Source organism: Urocitellus parryii, chromosome 6 (genome assembly GCF_045843805.1).
Source record: "Urocitellus parryii isolate mUroPar1 chromosome 6, mUroPar1.hap1, whole genome shotgun sequence".
Taxonomy (NCBI): Eukaryota; Metazoa; Chordata; class Mammalia; order Rodentia; family Sciuridae; genus Urocitellus; species Urocitellus parryii.
Genome location: NC_135536.1, coordinates 193557243 through 193563485, shown reverse-complemented (window position 1 = coordinate 193563485; position 6243 = coordinate 193557243).

The window sequence follows — 6243 nt, the reverse complement described above, 5'->3', positions numbered from 1 at the left end:
CTCCCTGTCACTCAGAGCACGTCAAGGCCTCCCCAGGCCCTGCTGCTTGGTCATCAGGAAGACACCGGTGGCCAAGGCAGGCTGGATGGTGGGAGTGAGAGGCCAGGACTGTCCTCTGGCCTAGGTGCTGCACTGGGGACAGGACCACACCAGGAGGGCCAGGAGCAAGAGCACCAGGGAGACTTGAACCCAGGCCTGGAGCCCGAAAGAGGCCGAAGGTCTCTGAGCAGCATGTCCAGGGCAGGGGCTGGTGGCTCTGGGGTCACACTGCAGGCCTGGGGGCTCAGACACGTGGTGGAGAACGCACGGTGTGCTCTCTGTGCACACCTGTGACGGGCTGCTGTGCCAGGTCCTCGCCCTTCCAGTAATTTTAATAATGAGGATGATGACAAAATCACATTCACCCAGGAGTTGGGTGGGTTTCAGTGGGTGGTACAAGCTAATGGGGGGTCTATGGATGTTAACCACGAGCTCCCATGGTCAGGGGCCAAGACTATATCCCTGAAGCCTACGAGTGGCCTGGACCACTTGGACCTGAGGACACACTGTGGCCATCCAGATGGTGCAAAAAGGTAGTTTAAGATCTAGCCTCAGATGACTGTTCACTGTGGGACTTGGAGGACATTTCCACCCCTCTGTGTCTGTTAGTCTTTTTGGTTTGTTTTTGGCACAAGGGATTGAACCCAGGGGTGCTTTACCACATCCCCAGCCCTCTTCATTTTGTTTTATTTTTTTATTTTGAGACAGGGTCTCACCAGGTTGATTACAGCCTCACTAAGTTGCCGAGGCTGGCCTCAAACTTGTCATCCTTCTGCCTCAGCCTCCTGAGCCGCTGGGATTGCAGAGGTGCGCTATGGCGCCCAGCCCCCCTATCATTATAATCATTATTATGAATTAATGATAAGACATGACTCAGGAAAAACTCCTTGGGAAGACGAAAGGACTGACAGGGTTGCAGTGCACGATTCTGTGTCCCACAAAGGCCACCAGTTCTGCACCTCCAGGAGGGCTCCAGTCCCCTCCTCCCAACCTCCCAGGAAAGTGCTTCTCCTCAGGGGACCCTCGAGGCTCCTGCTGCCACCTTGCCCGCTGGACTCCAGGCCCCCACCACTGCTGTTCCCTGGGCTCCTGCCTTGCAGGTGGCTCCCTGCCTTGGCTCTCAGGTCTTGGACGGTCCTGTTCTCCCACCACCCCCACATATGCCACTCGCAGGGGTGGGGCCGCGGGGGAGCCTGCGCAGGGTGGGGAACTTGGGGCTCAGTGTGGGATGAGCCCTGCGGGGCAGTCTGGTGCCATTGGAGACGAGCCTGGAGACGGGAGGTGGGGGTTGGCCAACCCTCTGTTCCAGAACCCTCTGTTCCAGGCAGTCATGGTGGAGGGCAGGGGCTGGCGACGGTCTCACCCTCACTCCTTCCTGAAGCTTCCCTGAAGCCCACGAGGTGCTGCCCCCCACGCCACCGCCCTTCCTCCCGCTGCCTGCCACCAAGTGCGCAGCCTGGTGAGACAGACACTGCTGCACCACCATCAGCGCCTTCCAGCTGAGAGGCTCCTTCCCCTGGGTGGCAGCCACCCAAACAGCCTCCACCACCAAGCTGTTAGCACAGCTAATTACCCTTTCCAGCAGGGAGGTGACAGACTTCCTGAGGCTTCCCTAGGAGTGGAGCTGCTGACGCGGACTCCAGGAGGGTCCCCTGACAAGCAGGTGTGGATGCCCCCACACCCCCACCCAGGCCTTGGAACCAGATCCCTGCCCTCTCATTTACAGACTGAGGACTGGACAGGCCAACGGCTCCCATTCTGCAGGCGTGAAAACCAAGGCGAAGAGTGTAAAAGTGATAACGTGATGACATCCCCAAGGCAGCCCTGCCAGGGGCTCCACCTCCACCCCGGGGCTCCACCTCCACCCCGGGGCTCCACCTCCACCCCGGGGCTCCACCTCCACCCCGGGGCTCCACCTCCACCCCGGGGCTCCACCTCCACCCCGGGGTTCCACCTCCACCCCGGGGCTCCACCTCCACCCCGGGGCTCCACCTCCACCCCGGGCTCCACCTCCACCCCGGGGCTCCACCTCCACCGGGGGTGGGGGGGGTGGGGTGGGCTCCACCTCCACCCCGAGGCTCCACCTCCACCCCGGGGCTCCACCTCCACCCCATACCTCCCCCCGGGGGCTCCTCCTTCATCCAGGGTCTCCACCTCCACCCAGGGGCTCCACATCCACCCCAGGGTTTCCACCTCCACTCCGAGGCTCCACCTCCACCCGGGGGCTCCACCTCCACCCCGGGGCTCCACCTCCACCCCGAGGCTCCACCTCCACCCCGGGACTCCACCTCCACCCCGGGGCTTCACCTCCACCCCAGGCTCCACCTCCACCCAGGGCTCCACCTCTACCTGGGGGCTCCACCTCCACCCCGAGGCTCCACCTCCACCCTAGGGCTCCACCTCCACCACACCTCCAGCCTAGGTCTCTGCCTCCACCCTAGGACTCCCCCTCCACCCGGGGCTCTTCTGACATCTTCTCAGCCAAGTAGAAAGCCCTTCCCCCCTACAGTGGGCAAATGGGGACCTGGACTCTGGTGTATCCACTGGGGCTTGGAGAGGGACAGAGGCTTGCTCCCCACCTCTGTCCACTGAGTCCTGAGCCCCTCTTGGCCCCGGCTCCAGGCTGTCCCACGGTGGGTGCCCATGATCTGCCCCTGCCAGGTCACCGCTTACATTCAGCTGCCTGCCCTACAAGATTCAGTCTGCTGCCTCACGCTCCCGGGCCTGGGATTGACAGGTGTCCAGGCCTGACCACCGTATGTGTTCCACCTGCAGGCGTGACCAGGCACCCATGTGGAAAGACAGCTGGCAGGAGGGAGAGGAATCACTCCTTCCCTGGGGCTTCTCTGGCTCTGAGAGGAAGCGAGCCAAAGGCTGCAGGGACAACTGGGTGGCATCACATGGGGAGCCACTGGGAGCCAGCCCAGAGGGACCAGCACCTGCCATGACACTTTAGGTTAAAGAGGACAGAAATCCCACTCAATGGGCTTAAGGACGGAAGAAAATCAGCTCGTATGAAGCTCGGCTCCATCTGCTACTCGGTTTCAGCAGGACCTTTCCCCAGCGCTGAGCCCGCCTGGCCTCTCGCTCCCAGTCCCGCGTGTCCCTGGAGGTGGCAGGGAAGGCCTTGCGACGTAGCCCCCCAGCGGGAGAGCGCGTCTCTCCCAACACTCAAGCCCAAGCCCTGGGTCTTGACCAACTTGGGTCCCAGGAGCGACCTAAGCCAACACCGGAGTCAGGGGATGGAATGCTCTGATTGGCAGGTCCCAAACACGTGGTTGCTGGGGCTGCCAATGACGGCCTTCCTTCCTGCCCCTTTGATTCCTGGAGACGGAGACGTTGCTTAGCAACCAGCTAGGGCCTCCCCCCACCCCCACACACCCCTCCACCACCCGGGGTTTGGAAAGCGCCGTCAGGGTCCTGAATATTGAAGGGCCCTGGAGAGATCTTCAGGACGGATTTCAACTGGCGGTGGCTCTTTGGGGGCGGGGACAGCAGGGTGACCTTGGTTCAAATCCTGGCAGTGATTCTTACTCGGTGGGACACCTTAGACAAATGACTCCACGTCAGTTCCCTCTTCTGTAAGATGGAGATGATAACAGCACCGCCTCGGGGTTGGCTGGGGGTCAAATAAAGTGGTCAGTGCTGGGGGCTGGAGGAAGGCCTCGCCCGCGGCCGGCCCTGCAGAGAGCGCCGCTGGGCGCCGGGCTACCACCTGGGGAGGACCCCGTCTCCCACCGCCCCGCAGTCCCCTCCGCCTCCGCGCTCCGCTTAGCTCCCCTCCTCCCAGCCCACGGAACATGGGCCACGCGCCTCCTCGCTAAACCCCCATCACTCCTCGTGGTCCCCTTCAAGGTCCTCACCCGGTCCATAGCCCCTGCAGGTGCCCGTGCTGCGTCCCACCCCAGCCACAGGGGCCTGTTTTCTCTCAAACACACCAGACTCAGTGGGCTTCAGGGCCTTTCCTGGCTGCCCCCGCTGGATGGGTCTCCCTCCGGCCGTCCCAGTTCACACAGGTCTCTTGCCGGCCGTCCCAGTTCACACAGGTCTCTTGTGGGATGTCAACTCCCTGCCATCTCTCAGGTCGGCACCTCCCCAACCCCCTCTGCCTCCCAGCAGCCAGTTACTCATTTCTTCATGTCACTTATCATCTGAGATGGTCCCAGTGACTGGGGGCCTGGAGAGCCCAGTCCACACAAGGCAAGTCAGGAAGGGGAAGGCCAGCCTGGGGACAGAGCCTGGGGTCCCCATTAGTGGAGGGTCCAAGGCTGCAGTTGAGGGGGAAGCGCCGCTGGGCCCTGACAAGCCGGCACATGGGATCCTCGGACTCAGGAACAAGTTCTCGAGGTAGGCCAGGAGGCCACTGCCCCTCTCCGGGCACCTTCTAGATGGCTCTGGGTGTCACGGAGTGCATTGCTGGCTGGTGGGCAGCCTGGGTGAGCACTTGGGGACACTGTGGTCCCCTGGGTTCTGTGGAGGTTAGCACAGGAGACCTCAGCCCCACTCTAAAGCCACGGTTACCCCTCCCCTTGCCACCCAGCTGGCACCAACTCTCTCCTGTGTGTCCCACCCTTCACCATGACGTCTCTGTTTTTAATTGCTGGACAGACTCTAATGGCTTTCCTGAGCTGAATGGGGGACTGTCAGAGTGAAGGTCACGGGTCTTTGTGTCTCTCACTGGGGAAACCCCTTCCACTGCTTGAAGCCGGCCCTCATCTCCTGTGAACCTTCTTGGGCCACCCTCAAGTCCCCCTGTCGCCGTCCATCCACTGGACGACTCTTACACAGGCTGGGGGCAGGGCCTGGGGGCTGTCAGAGACAGGCCCTCCATGACCTTCAAAGCTCAGGCCAAAGGCAAGGTCCTCCCCAAGTCTCTCCCTGATGCAGTAGTTGGTCAGTGTCCCTTCCTGTCCACTCCAGGCCCCCCTCCCAGGAGCCGCCCTGTTCTGTGACATTTCCTGTTCTAGGTGCCCGTCTGCGGCGGGCACCTGCTGTGGTGCCGGGTTCCTTTGCTGAGCACTGCTGCTTTTAATTAGCCCATGAAGCGGTGTCTTCACTCCAGGTGAGGAGTAAGCACCCCTGGTGTACGGGGACCTCGAGGGGACCTCAATTTCCTCACCCTTCTCCCCAGGGTCCAGGGCTGACCCTGGCTGCTACAGCTCAACAGAGGGTGGCCCCTTCAGACTGCATGTTGACCCCTACTCCTGGGGGTGCGACCCTGGGAGGTGAAGGGGTGCTGAGGCCCAGCTTCCTGAATGGGATCAGCACCTGATGAAAGGGCTCTTGCCCTCCCGTCCCTGGCACCACGTGAACACGCAGCCACCTTGGAAGCAGGGCGCAGCCCCTAGGCACTGACTCCCCCTGTGCCTCCAGGAGAAAGTCGTCTCTGTGGTTCATAAGTCCCCCAGTCTGCGGCCTTCTGCAGCAGCCCAAGTGGACGGGGAGCTCAAAACGAGGCTCCTAAAGCCCCCACCCTCACATGCGCCTGACATCGGAGGCAGGTAGCTTGGCGCGTTCTCGCCCTCCCTCTGCTTGTCCCAGCGCCCGCCCCTGCCCAAGGCATCTGCTGCCCGGAGCCTGGTTCATCTGCTCCTAAACCGCCGTTTCTAACAAGCCTCTTAAATGATGGAGGCGTTTGTGCGTGAACGGCACACGCAAGCCTCCCCCTGGAACACTAACCTGATTTATTAAAAGTGCTGCAACTACCAGGCTTTATACATCCACAGCTTTAACACAAAAATACGTGACCCGATCCCCAGCGCCCAGCCCTGATCCACAGGACAGCCAGAGGGGAGGGGGAGCGGGAGAGCTGAGGCTGGGAAGCAGCTCTACAGGGAGCCGGGGAGCAGACCAAACCTGTTTTCTCCAGCAGCTGCCCCGGGGAGGTGTGGGGAAAACAGACCCAATTTCTTTCCCTGACTAAACCTTCCCCCTCGCTGGGCCGTGGGTGAGGTCACCCTGACACCTCTCTCTGTGACTCTGACGTAGTGGGGGGTCCACCAGCTGCCAGAACTCAGTTTCCCAAGCCTCTCCCACTCACACCCCCGGGGTTTCTATTCTGGGTCACTTTGGGGGTCTCTGGACAGGTATTTAGCAAATGCTGTTTTTAAACTGATTTGCCTTTTACATCTCAGCCTCAAACAAGCAATACTCTCCAGATGGACGCCTTGGTCATACTTGCTCTTTGTTTGGACTTCAGGGTTA